Genomic DNA, 20,931 nt, shown 5'->3' with positions numbered 1-20,931 from the left:
ACGTGGAGATTGTAGGGAGCTGGAAGGACTTAGAGCAAGTTTATCTAATCCAGTCCCCTCACCCAGAGATTTTAAAATAATAACTGTACAGCTGTCTTTAACCTAATCTTTGATACAAACAACTCACTGTTTCAGAATGGTCTTTCTCCATATGAATCTACCAGTGATGTGGTTAGTAACTGGCTCTAGTGTATGTGTCTTTATATCTAAACATGCCCATTTGCACACTCTCAGGTACACAGACCCTCAGGTGATGCTACAGAAGCACCCACAGAGATTATGTGTTATAATTTGTTTTCTCCAGTATGGTGATCAATTTGCTTTAGGCAATGCCTGATCTCTAATCTCATCTCCTTATTGGCCAGGAGTCAACATGTGTGCAACAGCAGGCTGGGTCAAAGATAAAGCATGACCCTTGAAAGGGAGAAGTTGATGGGGCCACGTGGGAAAAAGCCGCTGATCTGAGCTTCATTAGCACAGTGCTCTAACCAAGGAGTTAACCAGACACAGACAAACAAATAGCACACACCTATTTTAAGATGAATTCGCTTAACCATCATTGGCCCACTTTTCAACAAACGAATGTTAACGCATTATCAAGTTTCCAAGCAATTATTCAAACCATTAGAATATACTAGATTTCTCTTTTTTTGCTACGAAAGAGTGTGTTGAGTTGTTGACTGGTGATGTGAATGAGCGCCCTAAGGAGAGGGGTGGAATTTATTCTTATTATTAGTAACAGACTTCACGTGGACTCAGGCATGATCTACAAGGCTTAACACTCCAAAGCTAGAGATCAGAGTTGCCCGTGACATGATGGAATTTGTTTTTTAATGATTGTATTTCATCTTAACTCATGCTGTCATGTAGAGCCATGATGTCACCTAAATGTAGTTAAGCCATAAAAGGTGCCATATTCTCTTAGTAAAATATTATTAGCATTTTACTAGGCTCCTGTATCCTATAATAATATGCAAAGAGAGAATCCATATCTTTACATTTCTCTGTTTCTATAATAGAAATAAAGCTTGCATGCATTCAAAAAAGACTATAATTATATGATTATATAATAAAGGTGATATTGTTCAGGATTTTAAATGAAGGAATTCAGAAAATAAAATGCAAACAATGTCTAAATGTCGGAATCGTAAAGAGCTTCACATATGTTGAATAAGAATATATCTTGAAGGGATACATATAAGATTATCTCCAAATCTTAGTTGTCCCAGTCTTATATTTTGTTGTTTTCTATTGTGGCACATTTGCCTAAGAGAGACATTTTAAGCAATATAGCACATAACATAGATGGCAGACACCTGTTGTTTGTCAGAGGTCCAGTAGCCCACAGCCATCCGTGAGATCTAATGCAAAGTTGCCCTGAACAGGGTACTGCATGAAGGGTAAGGGAAGGGGAGGACTGCTCTAAGACCTTCAATAAGCTTCTATCCCACAGAAAAGTAACCCACATCTTCATCACAGTAGATCTCTCTGGAGGGAATCTGGAGGATAGTTCCTGTGCTCTAGAAGACCCACTGTGCTCTCAGTTACCAGAGACAGCAGGCATCAAAATGGACAATTCCATGTTAATCAGGGGTATAGAACACAACCTTACAAGTAGTAAGTGCTTGAAAAAATTTGTTTATTTCAGAATATCACATGCTTAACAACTTAGTCTCCATTATCATCATCTTCATTCACTTTTATTCCAAATACACCAAAAACCCAGCAAGAGCTGATCTCTTGGAACCTAACTAGTTTCCTGAGTCTAGAAATACAGTGAGTTATATAGCAAGCTTAGAAACAGAATGCAGATCTATTTCGGCTAGTATTCTAAATCTAGATAATAATTACTTAAATTCATCCTCAGTATACACTGGGGGGCAAGAGAGAAATTCAACAGGTATGACAAAGATGGACCAAGGGAACAACAGTTTTTGAGATCTCTTGAATTCATTTCTATCAATGCAGCTTCATTACTTATAATTATCTATATAATAAAGAGCCAGGGTCGTAACCACCATTAGGACTGAAGGCTCTACCAGAGCAGAAGTCATTGCTGGGTTGCCAAGATGACCCAGTACTGAATGGGGTGCTGCAGGCGCCCCAACCCAGCACTGACTGCCTAGGGGGCTGTGGATCAGGCCCGGAGAGAGGCCTGCAGAGAGAGAGGCAGGGTCTGATCCGTAGACTCTGTGGCAGCCGTTGATCAGAACTTGCCTCTCTTTCTCTCCGGGCCTGGCCAACAGCTGTGCCTCCATTTCTCTCCAGGCCTCCACCAGGGCTGCTGATCAGCCCTGCCTTTCTGATCAGGCCCCGTTGATAGGCCCAAAGATGCTGACTGGCTTAGAAACTAATCAATCAGAACCAAATCTGGGTGAATGTAAGGAGCCAATGGCTGCCTAGGAGGTGGAGCTTTTGATGCTGACTGGCATAGAAACTGACCAATCAGAAACAAATTGGCTGGCAGAGGAGGGCAGTTGGGGGTGAGATTAGGCCAGCAGGGGAGGGCAGTTGGGGATGAGATTAGACTGGCAGGAGAGGGAGTTAGGGGTGATCAGGCAGGCAGAGGCAGTTGGGGGTGAGATCAGGCCAGCAGGGAAGGGCAGTTGGGGTCTCGATCAGGCTGGCAGAGAAAGGCAGTTAGGGGCGATCAAGCAGGCAGGCAGATAGGTTAGGGGTGATCAGGCAGGCAGGCAGAGTGGTTAAGGGTAATCAGGCAGGCAAGCAGGTGAGTGGTTAGGAGCTAGCAGTCCCAGATTGTGAGAGGGGTGTCTGACCATTGGTTTAGGCCCGAGGGGTCCCCGATTGGAGTGGGTACAGGCTGGGCTGAGGGAACCCCCCCTCCGTGCATGAATTTTGTGCACCAGGCCTCAAGTTTGATATAAGATTACTCTCCAGATCCAAAAGGAGTGAGGAAACAGACAATACTAATAACCAATAATTCAGATAATGAAAATCTGACCACTATGCAAAATCCACTGTTTAATTTGCTTGCTACGCCCCGTTTTAGCTGAGATTGTCCTGTTCACAGTGTCTCGCATGGGAAATAGCAGGAGGCCAGTGGTTGGCAAACACATTAGTCAGCAGAGCCAAATATCAACAGTACAACGATTGAAATTTCTTTTGAGAGCCAAATTTTTTAAACTTAAACTATATAGGTAGGTACAGTGTTATTAACTTAATTAGGGTTCTTCTAAGGCTTAGGAAGAGCCACAGTCAAGGGGCCTAAAAGCCGCATGTGGCTCGCGAGCCACAGTTTGCCGAGCATGGCACTAGGCTCTTTGTGCATCAGAATGTCCACTGGTTCAACCAGCAATAAAGACCATTCATTTGCCAACAAGGAACCAATAGAATTCTTCTTCCAAAATTTTTCAAGGAGATGCATTTAGATGGTGGTGGTTACTAAACCTGATGGATCATGAATGGAGTCAGGATTGGTGACTATGCTGAGTCAGGCTTAGAATAGCTAAACTGAGAAACCCTCTCAAGTTAGAGGCTTCCCATCTCTCAGTGGACTTTTTCATGAAATTGAAATATCTCCAGAGCTTGGAGCGTTCAATTCCAGAAATATCGAAACTTTTTAAAAATCTTTCAAGCTAATGAAATGATAAAGGTCTTACATGTGGAGAGATAAAGAAAAGTTTTGAAATTCAGGAACAAATCTAAAAAATTAAATGTATTTAGTGTTTCTCTTAAATAATTACATCTATGTATGTAATGTGAAGGCTACAGGGATAACACCAAAGACAATTCCCATCTAATTTTGTAAAAGTCATTTGGGTGTTTGGTTTATGTGTAAGCACTACCTGTTAGTATACTTCTTCCTGCACTGTAGTTTATTGGGCAATTAAAACTTCTGTGACAAGACACTAACCAAGAGGATCAGGAAGAGAAGTACTCATAGACCCTCTGCCTAAATTAGAGATAGTTGCAATGTCATTGAAATGATGTATGATGTGCACACTATTTTCAAGAAGTAACACCAGCACCAGGCATTTGCAAATGTGCCAAATTCTCCAAACCTTCTACACAGGGAAAATGTTTAAAGATAGAAATAGAAGACTATTCTTTAAACTAAAAACAGCCTTAAAAATAATTACATGCCTACTAGCAGAGAGTGATACATTACACTTGTTCATGCTTTTTATACATTTTCAATGACTGACGAGAAGATTACAGGTAATTTTTCCTTTCCATTGATACTAGTAAAGTTGCATTCCGGCCATACAAGTCAGTCTGGAATAAAACAACTTGCGTGTAATCTGGAGTCAAAACAGGTGGTGAGAGAATGCAGCAGCTAAGATGTTAGACTGAAAACTAAGAGGGGGAGGGGAAGAGAATCATAAAGACCAGTTTATGCCACTGGTAACGCAGCTGTGCAAAATAAAACTCAACTGTGATCAAAATTGCAATTGACAACCTGAAGACAAATGAAAGACCAAGAGACAGACAGCTCGTTGAGAAAGCTTGGCACCCATGAGTTTAGCCAGAGCTCTGTGCAAGGAAAATAGAATGCAGATGGGGAGAAAAGCAGCTGAGACGTAGTAAGAGAAGGAACTGTAAACATCAAATCCATCAGGTAAACTTCAAGACATTGTGGTGGGCGTGAGACTGTGTCTGCTGGACTCAGAACTGGTCTTCTGGGAATCAAGCAAAGTTCCCACCACCTACAGCGTAAACATAACTTTCACACATAGCCACGCAGTTCGCACGTCAATGACATTCTTGTTACCACTGTCTCAGGTGAATTGCAGTTTGCTCTAAGAATACCCTCTCACCCAGTCATCCCAGTCCATGTGTTCTTTCATAGTGACAATGGCACTACCAACCTCCCAAGCAAAGAAGCATTTTTGATAAATTACCCACATACGAATTCTATTGCTATTTCTCACAATTCTTAATTTGGGGTGGGGTAGGGGAAGGAGTCTCTCCATTTCTAGGGCTTCTTTGTTTTTGTTTAGCCAGGGACTGGAAAAGTCATATATACTGTATCTATCATTTTAATGTAAAGTTATTCCAGAGACTTCCCAAGAGGGTCCCTCCCCGCCCCCCGCCGCTTTGGAAATCTTAAAAATTTTAACAGTTGTTTTTGGACAACTAGTATAATTTCCCTATCCTGTAGGAAACCTGGATTAATCAGACTTGATCTTACTGTCCAGTGTATGAGAGAATCAGCTAGAAAGTTTTTATAATATTGATTCACAAATACTTCTATGAATCTATACTCTTATTTGATGGAGAGACACACATAACACCTCTTCTTTGTGATAGTCTTACACATATATAAAGATAATAGTCATCTCTTTAATTAATCTTCTCTTCTATAGGTTAAATTATCCTGCTTCCTTCTCTCATTTAACTACTATATTTTTCACTATTCTAGCCATTCTCTTCCACACACACTTCTTTCTGCCAATGCTCCTTTTCAAATGTGCAATTCAGACACAATATTCTAGTGTAAACCAAGCAATGCTAAGAACCAGGGGATTATAAATTCCCCCTAAATAAATTTTTTAAACCTATATAGGCTAAGATCTTACTAACTTTTCTTTCTTTCTTCCTGTTAGAAAGAGAGGAAGGGAGAGAGAAAGAGAAACATCAATGTGAGAGGGAAACACTGATCAGCACACTCCCTACTGGAGATTGAGCCTCTAACATAGGCATGTGCCCTTACTGGGGACCTAATCAGCAACCTTTTAGTACATGGGACAACACCCAACCAACAGAGCCACACTGGCCAGGGCTTGCTAGGTTTTAATAGCTACATTATACTCTCAGCTCATATTGAGTATGTCATCAACTGAAGCTCCAGCTTTTTTTACTTTTCTACATGATCAATATCTATTATTTTTCACCTTCTGAAGATAACCATGTGGATGAAGGATGATTATAACTTAATGTTCAAATATGACCCAAAAGAATAATGCAAAATCAATAGATAGACCTGTGCTTAACCTAAAAACTTAATTAATGATGGTTAACCTTTACCAAAGAATGCTAGATATCATTTGTTTGGCTTACTTTCATCTCACTGGAGCAAAGACAATCCAGGGGTGGCAGGGGCAGGGGCGGGGTGGGGGAGAGGTTGAATAACATGTACACAGTACAGGTGATAGAGATGTGTCAAAAGAATGGCAGGATTTTCAGTTGGATAGAATAAAATCCATACAGATTAGTAGGAAATGTGTGGAAAGATAAACTTCAACAATATTACAGGGAATCTTAAAAAACAGACAGTGGTACTTTGTCTTTAGTCAATACAAATTGAAAGGAATTTAATAATATTTGAGCAAGTCAGTGACATAATAAGATAAACAACTAATATTCATTTAGCAAAGAGATAGTATCAAGTAATTTTTTCAGATATCATCTCATTTAATCACAACCCTGCTCTAGAATGGTTCGATGGTGACAAGAAAGCTGGAGTCAGAGCAGTTATAGGAAGTATCCAGGCTGGGAGAGGCCATGTGAACTAAAGTGGTTTCCAGCGAAGAGATAATGAAGCCTTTAACCAGCAAAGTGGTGGCTACAATAAAGTAAAGAAAAGACAAAATGCAATTGACAATGAAAAAGAAATAGCTGGATTTGGTAACTGATTAGATGTGGGAAGCAAAGAGTAAAATAAATCAATCAAGAACACACAATCTTAATATTAGACCTAGGAAAAGGTAGTTCTCTTAATAGTAGGAAGAAAATAACAAGGAGGAAAGCTGGGACTTGTCTATGGTGTTGGAAAATGATGACTTGACTTTGGATGGATTAACATGAATGTGTCTGTGAGACATCCAGATTAAAAGGTTCCAGGTCAGAGAGTTGTAAATTATGTGTGGCACTTGAGAGTCATATTGATATTAGAGGGATTGAAAATATGAAATGTCTAGATCAAGTTATAGGAATAAATAAGAATTCCAAAAGAGAAATGGGAAAAAGATAAAGGCTTGGGGTATTAAGAAGAACTGTCAAAAGAAATAAAAACACCATCAACAATATGGGAAGGAAACTCATATTGAGCTGTCAATGGCAATAAAGCGGGGAAAATGGGGCAGAATATGAGAGCAAGCAGGAGGATTTGATGCTGTTGCAGAAAGTCTGAAATGATACAGCTCCTATAAGATGGGCCAGGTAAGGGCCATCTCCTGCGATGGGCCCAAGTGAGGGCATTAGCAATATTCAGGATTAAGTGTCCTACTGGAGGAGCCAAGACAAAGTGATACTGAGAGATCCAAAAGGTAGAGACATTGGAGTCATGTTCCAGGGGTGTGCTATCAGGGGTTCAGAGAATGCTCCTCATTAGACTACAGTATGGGAGTGGTGGAGGAATTCTACTCTCTGATGGGCAGTGGCAGCAACAAGGCAAAGTTTAAATATTAGAGGACATAGTATCCTAAAATGATTCTAAAACAAGATTCCAGTACAAGCAGGAAAATTAAAAGGTATAAATTAGGCAATTATTAACAGAATTTTAAGGCTAAAAGAGCAGTAAGATATACTCTGGTTTCTCTTCAGATCGCATAAATCTTTCGCCTTTTTAAAAGAGCAGTAAGAATGACTAGTTGGCCCTAGCCAGTTTAGCTCAGTGGATAGAGCATTGACCTGCAGACTGAAGGGTCCTGGGTTCTATTCCAGTCAAGGGCACATACCTTGGTTGCAGGCCCGGCCCTGGTCGGTATATATACAGGAGGCAACCAATCATCAATCTTTCTTTCTCTCTGTCTCTCCCTCTCCCTTCCACTCTCTCTAAAAATCAATGCGAAAATATCCTTGAATGAGGATTAACAACAACAACACAAAAGAATAACTCGTTGTTTTAATCTCAGAGCACTGGACTAGAAGTCCCAAAATTTCTACTTAGGTTTAGGGAGGATTCTGAAATCTGAGGCAAGTTTAAACCGGAAGGTTCTTCCAATGGCTACAGCTATGAAGACCTTTTGGATCACAGAGATTGAATTTGAGTATAATAACACATAGGAGTGCCTTCGGAAATAATGGGTTCAACCAGGATGTATGGCAGCTGGTGTGAAAGCCAAATTGCAAGCCATAAAGGAAGGAATGAAAAAAAAAAGAATGTAGTTCATGGAAACAACTAAATCTGATGGAATTTTGCACTAAAAGAGAGAAAAGGTAGGAAAAGAGAGGGAAGGAAGAAGTTGAGGGAAGTATTAAGGTCCATAAAAATGTTTCAATTTGTATCTCTAGCTGATGGAAATAAAGACACCTATAAAAAGAGAGAAGGAGCCAATAGAAAGAGGAATCATCCATGAAATTATGGAGTCCCAAAGTGAAGAGAATGGCACAGACAAAGTGTGTCTGCGCCCAGAACCCATTGGAAGTCACAGCCTCACAGAAGAGGCCCAGGGTGGTGAGAGCACTGGACTGAGTGTGAAGGCCCACACGTTAGTCCTGATGCTGTCTGCAATCCACCATGCAAGCCTGGCAAGTGCGTCTTCTCTCAGAGCCTCTGTCTGCTCAGGAGTAGGGGAGATGGCCTAGATCCTTCGAGCTGGTAACCGATCAGGAACAAGTAGACCATAGTGATGTGAAGGGGAGAAGAGCAAAGAGAAAGGAAGATCTGATTAGGCTCCATGTTCTCAGGAAATTAGCAAACATCATCACCTAATGATGGTGATGGTGAGGGCATCACGGGGGTTGCTAGAATAGAATGAGAATCCGCTGAGGGAACATGGGAGCAAAGAAAGGCATGAGGGACTGCTCTGCACAGCAGCTAAAACCTTTGCAGTCGTGCCAGTTCTAAATTCTGGCTCAGCCACTAATAAGTTATGGGACCTTAGACCGACTACTTAATCTCTCTAAACCTGTTTCCTCATCTGAGAGATGAGAATGATGGTTCTTTTGTGATTGGTATAAGAAAGTAAGATCCTAATGAGGAATTCAATAACGTAACGTATGGATAGTACTTATTCTATAACAGGGCCAATAGGTGTGCTCAAACAAGTTCGGTGCAGTTGAAATAAGAGAAAGACACAGCTGAGGATAAATAATAAAAATTCATAGTGGTCACTAGAGTTTCATAAGTTGCCCTCCTACTGTCATCTTGAAGTGAGAGTAGATAAGACAGGTAATGAAAAGGATTTCATAGTATGGTAGAAGCAGAGGAGGGCATTGAAGTGCGTCTGGAAGGCAGGTGCATGACTGAAGGACTGACCACAGGCAGAGAAGAAAAAGGGAAGGGCCCTTTGACTGGGAGACCAGGGCAACTTCACAATTCAGGAGGCCAAAGGTCAAAGGAATGTGAGTGTCTGGTCCAAAAGGGATTGGATGAGGCAAGTGGGTTAGAGCATGTGGTCAGGAAAAGGAAACACAAGTGTAAAGAATTGAAAGAGGTTATAGAGAAAAACTTAAATTAAAAAAAAAGGCAAAGCAAGATGCAAAGAAAAATTCTGGAATGATATATTTTAAAAACTGTGTTTTCTGGCAAACTAATGCTATTGTATAATGTTTTATACTTTTAGACTGTTTTGCCACCTATATGTATAATTCATTCAATCAAAATATTGAATAGTGAGAAAGCACAATAAAACACAGATAGGGGCTCTGGAATAGCAGTGGCTCAGAAGATGGCTCCTTAAGTGGCTCCTTAAGTCCTTCTCTGGAAGAAGAAAGAGAGTCAAGGTTCCTGGAAATGCCAAGGCCGAGAGCCCTCGCCCTGCACTGGGACCGCTTGCCTGCCTTAATTGAAGAGGCATCCACAAGTATTTTAGGTCTGATGATAGGATAACCATAGAGTACCCCAAGTGAAAAACACCACCTAGATTCCCGGTAACTTGCAGACCACTTACTCAAGTGCCAGGCACTGTCCAACACTGTCCTAGTTAATCCTCACCATAAGACCCGGAGAAATGGACTGTGGTTTTGCGCATTTTTTAGATGAAGTGAAGCACAGAGATGTAATGTCACTTCCTGAAGTCACTGAACCAGGCAGAACCAAGACTGACTCCTCAGCACATGCATTTAACTGTCACATTATAGAGACATGTCCAAATAGAGACAAAATAGTTTCATGCTTTTAATTTGAAAGAATCATAATTATTTTTTTTCTCCTAATATTTCACTCTGTGCGATTCTACAGCCCCATCTTTGCTGCATAACTTCTGGTATTTGCTTGTAATTTTAGAATTCTCTGGAAGGATGTGTCTGCAGGTCCAAGGTGGAAAAATTTAAAGTAGGACGGGAACTTCAAAATGTTGAACCAAGTTGTGCAGAATCTCAGTGTTTTGAGGTGGCGAATATTGAAAAGCTCAGCAGTCAAGTTCTGGAATTGTAATTGTAGCTTGGTAACACTATTAAATATGTGCACTGTGGTCTTTTTGACAATTGCATTAATGCCTTTACAAAGGCTTCAGAAGTTCCATCAGAGAAGCATGGATGCTCGTTTGATCTATTTATTACTCTTAAGTGTTCAGAGAACTGTCCCTATTTTCTAATTAACACTTTTAAAGATAAAAAGCCATGTATTAAATCAATCTGAATGATGGTTGTTTGTGAATCCCACAAGATAAGGCAATTTGCATGTTCACTTTGTACTTACAAACTACATCTGCACATCTCCAAAGCAGTCCCTTAGAATGTAACCCTTTGGTGAGTGTTTGTAACTTGAAAGAAAGTTTGGTCTGCTACAGAAGCAGTGCCAGTTATCTGAAGGGCTTGGTTACCAAACATGATTAAGACACAAAGATATTGGCCTGTTCTTTCGCATGGTTGGCTATAGAATTGGAGGAAACGACTTTTAAAACATCCAGGATTAGAGAGTATTACCTTTTTATGGGGAACTCCGGCAACTCATTTCCCCGAACAGTTAACTGCTTTCAAAGTAGCCAGTTGCCACTCACTTGGGGTAAAAGTCCTTTGATATGAATTAAATAGCTTGCTGATGAAATGCACCTTTCAGCGACCTGTTTGAGTTGCAGTGGATGCTGTAGCCCACTCCGTGATGTGAATTCCAGCATTATTGCTAAATCACAGCGGTGATTTATTATTGGATTTTCCGTACTGGTGAGTCAGCGCTGGAAGATGTTTACCAAATTAGACTTTCAAGAACAATGGCTCTGCTCTCATTAAATAGAAGCCTTTGTTGCCGATAGAGGCTATTATTTCCACATGGTTATGATGTGGTGTGTTCACACTTGGGGCACTCATCAGATAGGGTTTCTTTGCTTTTGCAGGATCTGTCTTCATTGCGCTTTACGTGCTCAATCAACTTTGAAACCATGTGTAAAAGCCCCAGTCTTCAAAATTCTAAAAAGGATCCTTTATCTTCTCTAAACAGTTCAACCTGTGCTTTTCTTTTGCCAAATGAGTCAAGAACCAGAAATATCATGTTGGCTAGTGAAATGATATCAGATTTTTCTGTTTCTTTCTTTTTTTTTTTTCTAACAAAAAATAGAAACCAATGCCTTATGTCAATCGGCCTCTCATGAATGGCTCTATAAAAGTGAAACCTGAAAATATTACTGGGGCACTGGTGAGATTGTGAGAATAACATGCTGACTTTTCCTGGGGAAAAACAGAGGACTTTTCAACAAATTTATTTATTCAACAAGTATTTGTTGACCACCCATTGCATGCTGGGTGCTCTTATTCTGTTACAGGTGCTGCAGACATAAATGTGAGCATGAAATGCTTGTCTTCATGTAGCTTACTTTCTAGAAAAGAAAATATGCATTAAACAAGTAATGCAAATCTATAGAGCAGCGGTTCTCAACCTGTGGGTCGCAACCCCTTTGGCGGTTGAACGACCCTTTCACAGGGGTCGCCTAAGACCATCCTGCATATCAGATATTTACATTACGATTCATAACAGTAGCAAAATTACAGTTATGAAGTAGCAACGAAAATAATTTTATGGTTGGGGGTCACCACATGAGGAACTGTTTTAAAGGGCCAGAAGGTTGAGAACCACTGATATAGAGTAATGTCAGCCCATACTTTATATCGGTGCTAGATTTGTCCACTGAAATTAAAGTTCTTTAAACTCCAGCAATGCTTGCTTACCCCAAGACTGATTTTGAGCTTACTCTAACAAGGAGAAGCTTTTAGTATAATACATCACTAATATGGCAACTGCTGCCTATGAGCTCATGCCCAGCTCTCATACTGTAGGTTCAATGACAAGTTCTCCCTAATAAAATTAGCACATTCCAGCCCCTTACATTCTGCATCTAAGTTTGAATGGTCGGAGGATGCTTCGTTGCTGACAACTTGGGGCATGTTTCATTGTGATCCAGCTCATAAAAGAAGCAACTGGACACTTTCTGAGGCCTTGTCTATGACTATTATTAGGTGATTAACAAAATCATTGGTCTTTTCCTTTTATTGTGTCATGATTACAGTGAAACTGAGTATGGGCACATACTCAAATCATGATAGTAACTCAAATCCCAAAGCAATGGACTCAGGGTTTGGCTTTTGTTCCCACTGCAAAACACGTGGCAAAGGATGCTCACACGTGACACATAGTTTCTGGGACGGTTAAGGATTCTACAGTCCCCAGGATGTTAGCCTACCTCCACCCCCTTCTTATTCACCCAAGAATGCAAATGGGCATATCGGTGAGTGGGAATAAAGTATTATAGGAGTAGCCTTGCATCCTCTGCTCTAGTGTATGTTTAAGTAAATCAGTTGTGAATGATTATTAATCACAACTTACTGATGAAGCACGTCCCGAAGAATCGCATTGTGCGTGCCGCCACAGCGCACTTAGAACCATCGACCCAGATAGACGGAATTCTTTTCAAGTTAGATAACCACATGTGCTCTGAATTTTTAGAAATTCATTATGTAGTTAAATACCAATAACCAAAGCCAACCAGCGTCATAATTTAAGCACTTAATTTGCTTTATTACTATCGCTTTCTCCTACTTGGCTTCCTTTCTCTCTTCCATATGAAAGATTTGCTGATAGAGGGGGGCAGGGTAGGTGGTTAGCTCTCCGTAAAGCAGGTACTTCCCTCTCCCTGCAGCCCGCGCCTTTCAGACCACCACTGACAAGGTGTTGATATGTGGAAGTAGTTACCTCAGGTCGACTGTTCCTGCAGCCAGGCTGGGAGCAGTCACTTCAATGGAAAGCTCTGCGGTCCCTGCCAGCTTCTCTGGTCCACAGATGTCTCAGGATGCAGCCCCCTTCCGTGGTTGCAACGTTGGGATTCGCAAATGATCAGCGCACCAGAGTTGTTACTGCCCTTGAGGTGGACCTCAACCAAAGGTAGGAAACTTGATGGCTTCAGAAAAATATTTTGTGATGTTTGAAACCTTCTAAAAACGTTTGAAGAATGTCTTCCTTTGTGATTCAGATGGGGTCGTTTTGTTCTTCCTGTGAATGGATCTTTTGCTTATTTGGGGGTAAATGTGGTTTTACATACTGTAAGTTTAACCATAAATCCTTCTGAAAATGCAAACTGAAAGCACACTTTCCTTCTCATTAAATTCCATTATCCCCAAAGAAAGATCTGAGTGTAACTGTAACGGGATCTGAGCAGACTGTACACCAGAAGTGCAGGCTGCCTTGTAAACAGTACAACATGAGATCTCTGGGAAGGTCTGTCTCCATTCTGACTCCATAAGCAAGTGCTGTGCGAAGTCAAATCTGTACATTAGGCTAGAGGTGTAAACCCCAAATAGCAGGATTGTATGGCTTTGTAGCAATTTTTTTAAATTATTGTGAGACGGGAAACATGTTCAATAGAAAATAAAATCATTGAACATGATTTCTATAGAATAATGTGGCTGCTCTTTGATAGGCAGTGCTATTGGAGCTTTCTCTCCCAAATTTTCATGGATAAATGAAAAAAAAACGTTAAAGTTTAGGATGTACATGGGCACTAAGGAAAATCTTGGCGTAAAGCCAATTTTTGAAATTCAGCAAAGGGAATGGAAATCTAAGAGAAGATAAATGAAAGGGAAAAACAAGAAGAAAGAAGAAAGATATGGAATGGGAAGGAAGCAAATGCTGAACAGGAGAGGAGGGAGGGAGGGAGGCAGGAAGGAGAGAGACTAGAGAGAAGGCTAAAACATGGGAGAAACTGCCAGTGCCGCCACCTTCACACACAGAGCTTTCCGAGTGGACCAGCAAACAGGAGGCTCGGGTGTTCCCGTAATGGCGGTGCACTGGGACAACTCACACTGTTAAATGGGCCTCACGCCCTCGTTTCTGCCTGTGTGACGGTACAGGAGCACACGGTGCGCATGCGGGCCGCCACAAAACGGCGCCAAAGTAAGCGCGTGAGGATGGAGGGCTTGGGACGCCCTTCTGTCTGGCGCTCCTCTGATACTGATCATGGAAGCTCTGCATTTATGTTTGATATGATATTCCTGGGGTCCATTTGGCACATGTTTAGGTTGAATAATTTCAAGAACATGCCACAATTCTTATGAGAAAATCATTTTTAAATGTGGTAAAGAGTCAAAGTGGGTTTTGTTTTTTTCCCCCATGGAGAAGTAGTTTAAAGCTTAAATATTCAAATTCAATTCACCATCCTCGGGATTAGAAGTCAGCAAAATGCCGAGATAAGGAGGCAGAACTCGAAAAAGGGAAGCCATTTCCGTGGAGGTGAGGATACAGGTCTTGGGAGAACAGCTTAGAATATTGCAGAAGACATGCAACGAAAGAAGATAGATACTTGGTCCTCTTTCACCTGGAGAAGTAAAACAAACCAAGCAGCCATGTCTTAAACTAACTATAGTATATGAGCATTTGTTTCATGAAAATATTTACAAAAGGGTATACCATATCTGAATGTCTGCAAGAGAAAATCACCCTATTCATTGCAAACTTATTTTGTACTGAAGACCTCTGGTTCCTCTGTGGATGTTTTTGTCAATGGAGACAAGTTTGGAGAAAAGTTTTCCATCTCCATAATAATAGTGACCACAGGTTGGAAATTAAGATTTCTAAGATCTTGGCCTAACTCATATCATGTTTCTATTTCCCCAATATAAATTATTTATTTTTTGAGTCTCCATTCATCAATCTCAAAATAGAGAATCTAGAGAAAATGTGTGTCATGGATTTGCTTGTCTGCACTATTATAGAGCAATCCTGGCCCACATTTAAAGATATACTTAAAGAGAATTTAAATATGAACAGATTCATATGCACAGGCATACATAATGGAAGAAAGGAAAAAGAAAAAAATGTTATGAACTTTTTTTCTACAAAGCATCACTTCTTGCATGAATAGTATTTGGGATATTCTTCCTTAAGTGACATTCATTCTTGTATCAGTTAGTGCACTAAGAGAAAAGGATGCTGTATTTCTAATATTCATGATTTTTTTGTGTTTATTCCTGCTTCACCACAAAGTTACTGGAGTTGCAATATGTTGGCTGCTCACACTGTCCAATAGCTAAGCCCCGCTGCTGGGAGGCATGAGTTTGGGACAAAGGTGGATGCTTTTATATGAAGGGCACCTGACCTGATTCAGGGGTGGCAAGGAGGTGGAAGGGGAGTCCTTACTTATTGTATCCTCATTTGATAATCACCTCTATGCAATGTATTTACATCTAACGTTTAAAGGCCTGTGTGAATCCTCCAAGGGCTAAGTAATGTCATTTTCTTTTGTGGTGTGTTATTGTTATGCCTCTATACCAGTTCTGCCAAAAATCCCCCATCATTCCTTCTTCATTAAATAACAGCAAACCATGAGGGTTAGTTCTGCATCACCACCTCAATTTCCTCATGAAAAATTGTTCTTCTTTCTTGGGGTCTGTAAGCATCCAGGCCAATATCACTCATGTCTTAGGTAACGAAAGGAAATAAAGGCGACATAAAGGCAACGTGAAGGGTCATCTGGCTTCACCTGCTTATGCTGGATACCACTGCGATCTGCACAACTCAGACCACAGGCCTCCTTTCACTGCACCATCAGTGGTTTCCTTGTGTCCCTATAAATGGCAGCAAGAGGCACCTGAACCTGAGAGTCACCTAGTCCTAGCTCCTTGCCCAACCTGCTCTGAGAGTTAGCCCAAGAACCTCACCAGTTTATGACATGACGTGAGCCCTTGCTAAGAGCATTCTTTGTCCCATGCAGTCTTAATTCTCTTTTAAACCTATACACAAAAGACAGCTGGCGCATGGATGTAGTATTTTCCTTGCATGTCAGAGTGCTGAGTTCCTAGGGCATCATCAGTACAGCGACATCCCACAGAGTTCCCTGGGGACAGTCCCACCTCTCAAACAGGTGCTGGGCCCAGAGACCGAGGACAGTCCTCACTCCCCCAGACCTTTTCATTACAAGAATGTTACACAGCTTTGATGAAAAAGTTGAGATTCACTGAACTGATGAATGTCAAATAAGTGGGAAAGGAACGGAGTGGTTTCAGCGCTGATCTGTCATCAGTGGATCAGATGGCGACGTGCTCGTTGCTCGCGCGGCTCCTGCCTCCCTCTGCTCAAATGCACCGAAGGAAGTGCCCATTTGCTGACTAGAAATTCACAGTCGAGGTCGACTGGTGATGCAGTGCAAAGAGGCCTGTTGGTTCCTCTGCTCACGGATAAGCCAAGCCAGCCTTCACCTTTACATGGCTCCATATGTAATTACGTGATATCTGGAAATAAAGTTCAGTCACAGTTCACTAAAAACCTGTTCCCCCCTAAGAGAGAGAGAGAAAAAAAAAAGGGGGGAGTAATTTAACAATCAGTAACACTCAATAAATAAATAAATAACAACTCCGTGACAGGTTACAATGTAAGATTGAGCATTTATTTAAGGGGAAATTATAATAGATTAAACTAATTATGACACAAATATTAAGTTTTTAAGGGGTGGGTTTTTTTCTATTTCATCATAAAACCTTAAGAAGTTATGGATGAACTTTAAGCAAACCGTGAAAAAAAAAAAAAAAAAAAAAAAAAAGCTGAACCCAAAGAAGGCACAGTAGCTACTGTCTTGAAAACAAAACAATCTTTTCGTCCCTGCCATTTGTCTGAATTCTTCCTCCGGGCAAGCTGGACAGCTGCACTGGTAGGTTTTTTAGTCATGGGTTGTAAGCCCCACCTGGCTAGATTTGTTTAGCAGACAGCTGGCAGAATTAAATGAAAAGAATGGGACACAAAATGCTTCCCTAAAAAAAAGCTGAGAGAATACTTTTTGGCTGTTTTAGCTTTTTGGAGGTTTATGGTTTTCTACTTTTTTTTTCTTGCCTATATTCACACACTACTCTATGTGAATATATCTGTAGATATTTTCTCTCAATTATAACACCCTGATTGGGGTAAAAAAAAAAAAAGCAGCATAAATGAAAATATCAAGTAAGCATGTCTTGAACGACTTTTTTTTTTTAGTTAGAAATACCAATTTGCAGTTTATAGAAGTCCCCAAGAATGACATCAGTTTTAAATTAGCATTTTTTTTTTTATTTCTACATTTTCTTTTGCTATTTTTTAAGGCCAATAAAATAGATTTTCTTCATCTGGAATGTTCTTTCTAGCTTAAAGATAAGAAGGAGTCTAAATTGTGGGAATGGCATCCTTCTGCATCTGTTTCTCTCTCAAACCTATCAAATATCTAACTTTTGGCATGACTGCTGGCTCCGACAGGGGGATGACATAAACCAGCTTTGTGGTTACATGTTTCACTTTTAATCTCATGGAAATAAAAATCAGCACTGAAATGTCCCTTTCCATGTGACAATGTGGGACTCTTTTCCAAAAGCCCAGGCAGAGGGGCGGTGACCTGGTTAAGCTGAACACACAGCACATGCAGAAGTGTCCTGCATGTTTATGCTAAAAAGGCGCAAGACAAACCTGCCTTCCTTAGAGCTTTGTTCCCATCTGAAGTGAGGACAACCAACAACGGGAACTGTATGACTCAGTGGCAGCAACTTGCCAAAGAAGGACAGCAAATGCACGCCAGGATGGGGGGAAGAGGTCGCTCACTGCCAGGGGTGGGCAAACTTTTTGACTCGAGGGCCACAATGGGTTCTTAAACTGGACCGGAGGGCCGGAACAAAAGCATGGATGGAGTGTTTGTGTGGACTAATATAAATTCAAAGTAAACATCATTACATAAAAGGGTACGGTCTTTTTTTATTTTTTAGTTTTATTCATTTCAAACGGGCCGGACCGGCCCGCAGGCCGTAGTTTGCCCACGGCTGGAATAACCGCATCTCTCCTGTGTATTTTGCCTCCTTCTATAAATGCGGCAGGACTACTGGAATACCTCACCCATCATGGTTCACTTTTTAGCACGGGGAGAATCCAAGCTTTTCACTAGACACAGTAAATATAGTATGCGAGGCTCAAAAAACCCAAAATGGTTTGGACATGATCCTGATTGGAGGAACTCCATGAAAATAGATCCCAACTGCTTATACGAGTACATGAGCAAGGGGGAGAGGGCCTGCTTCTTTTAAAGGCAGCAGGGCAGAGAAACATTCATGCTGATAGCCCCGCCAGCACCTATGACATGACAATGATCTCCCACTACAGCAAATGGAAAACTACGGAGCAATTCAAGTCTATTTATACAGCCCAAGGAAACGTTCTGAAAATGAAGGACCAGGCCAGGAAACAAACTCTTTAATTCATTACCTAATACTTGCTTTCCAGAGCAAAAGCCTGACTTGGCCTCTCTCCACCCAGCCTATAAAATCTCTACATCTCTCCATGCAACGTAGACTTTATGGAGCCAGGCGTGATCTGTTCATTGCAGAGGACTGATTCTCCATAAGCACTGTATCAGTATCATACATTTCAAATACGAGGGAGGCCTGGGCAGGCTAATCCCCTGGGCCCAAGTAAACCAAGTGGGGTCTCTCGGGAGGCTGTTGGCATAAAGCAAAAAGGCACTGTTACTGTATATGCTTTCACATGCTTAGCAAAGTGGGTCCTCATCAAAGACTAAGAAAACAGGCATGGGGAGAAGGAAGGAGTGAGGTCACTCTGGGTTTCTGCCTGACCCTTAGAGACAATCCAATCTTGGCTGTCATCTGACAGTGTTCTATTTAGTTTGATAGATACAATTACATCTATCTGGCCAGATAATTACAGTGCTGTGCATCTTCCATGTATCGGTGGCTTAGCAGAATTAAGAACTATAAAATCCTTTTGTGTGTGCTACGGGGCTTTCTTTTCCTCCCCTAATACAGCTTTCCTCTCACCCTCTTTCCCCTGCCCCAGGAAAAGAAAAGGGAGAGAATTCCCTGTAAATTGTAGCTTCTGCATTATTTTGTAAACGTTTCATAAGAATCCATCAAGTCTGTCTTAGATCAACTTGCATCTCAGCCAACTTCTTTACTGAAGAAAATTGATTCTTGTTTACTCCTTTCAGTAAGGGGAATCATGATGAATTTTAATAGGATAACCCCTACTGTTAGAAAAATCTCCCTCCTTTGGCTTATGGAGCTTTGAAATTTGTAAACCAGAAATAAGCCTGGATTTTTTAAAAAAACAAAAAACATTTTTAGATAAAAATAAAAGAGCTCTACAAGTTTAAAGCTCAACCTTAATAGTTACTCAACAGCCATATTTTTCTTGTTTTCATCACCCCAATGAGCAGTGCATTATTCTGATACTTTGTTAAAAGGCCCTTTAATTGCAAATTGACCTTCAGTTTTTAACAGAATCGCCCACCACCAAGCAATATTTTATTTCTGGATGAAAATTAATATTGTCCTTACTATTTTAGCACACAGAAGCACTTAATTGGGGATGGTGTAGACTACTTAGTAAAATGAATATTCCTGGGAGGAAAAAGAGTACTTGCTAAAGGTTAATTCTATTCATTGAAATCTATGAGAGAGTTTATTATTTTGATAGAGGTAAACATATTGCTGTGGGAATACTGTAGTATAGATCCCATGGATATTATTCAAGATCTATCTCAAATTCAGCAACAGAAAATGGCCTGTATCATTTGTTGCGTCAAACAATATTACATATTCTTGGGAAGATGATTTATGTTTTTAAATTTCTAGAGTTAAATGTATAATATGAGAGATTACTAATTTTTTCCATCACCTAGAGTTTCAAATCACTAATTTACTAACCTATTACATGTATGTTTCCTATGCTTAAGGAACCAAAGAAATCTGCAGACTCTGTGTGTTCACCCAGGGATCACTTTCCTGGTGGTGAAATGTAACCAGCTTCTTTGTGGAATGGAGTGATCACTGGGTGCCAGTAACACTACGCTATGATGTGTAGAGGGGGAAATGAAGGCTAGCTCATCCGAAGGAAGCTACGGGGGAATTTTAGATCAGCAGAATGCAATTATCCAAGTTGGCATTGTTCCAGGACCCCAAAAGCGAGCTCTAAAGGTGGGTAAATTGAATAGCATCTCTCCTCAATTGCAGGACAAGCAACCACATTCCTGACAAGAGTGGTGTTTGTTCTATTTATTTGTCTTTACTGTGTGAACACTACTGGCCAAGTGCTGGCCACTGTCATAGGAAATGGAGCGTGTAGGTCATTTGAGAATTGGGAGCATTAGATCTGTGAACAGGCACCCTATATTCTTCAATTATCTAAAAATTTAAAAAGATATTTTTAGAATCTGTTTCAAGATACAGTGCATTGCATGGCCAGTGTAGCTCAGTGGATTGAGTGTTGTCCCATGGACCAAGAGGACCCTGGTTTGATTCCCAGACAGAGCACATGCCCAGGTTGTGGGCTTCATCCCCAGTAGGGGGTGTGCAGGAGACAGTCAATTGATGTTTTCCTCTCATCGATGTTTCTAGTTCTCCCTCTCCTTTCCTTTCTCTCTAAAAATCAATAAAAACATTTAAAAAGAAAAAGATACAATGCATTCATTGACAGGTACTCAAGACCACATGACTGAGTTCTGGCCAATGAAATGTGGTTGGAAATGTATACTCAACTTCTATAAAACTAGTCTCTCTCTCTCTCTCTCTCTCTCTCTCTCTCTCTCTCTCTCTCTCTCTCTCTCTCTCTCTCTCTCTCTCTCTCTCTCTCTCTCT

The 20,931-nt window shown here is 40.8% G+C and overlaps 1 long non-coding RNA gene across 1 annotated transcript in view; it reads left to right on the top strand.

The window, feature by feature from the left end:
• Positions 1-12,907: 12,907 nt before the first annotated feature.
• LOC118661841 overlaps positions 12,908-20,931 on the top strand; it is a 47,275-nt gene continuing 39,251 nt past the window's right edge. Inside the window, exon 1 of the long non-coding RNA XR_004969494.1 lies at positions 12,908-13,219. This is a non-coding gene — a long non-coding RNA (uncharacterized LOC118661841). The remainder of the gene's footprint in view (positions 13,220-20,931) is intronic.

The sequence above is a fragment of the Myotis myotis genome, unplaced genomic scaffold (assembly GCF_014108235.1).
Source record: "Myotis myotis isolate mMyoMyo1 unplaced genomic scaffold, mMyoMyo1.p scaffold_m19_p_8, whole genome shotgun sequence".
Taxonomy (NCBI): Eukaryota; Metazoa; Chordata; class Mammalia; order Chiroptera; family Vespertilionidae; genus Myotis; species Myotis myotis.
Note: the sequence above shows the minus strand (reverse complement) of the source record. Positions and strands in the feature narration are given on the sequence as shown.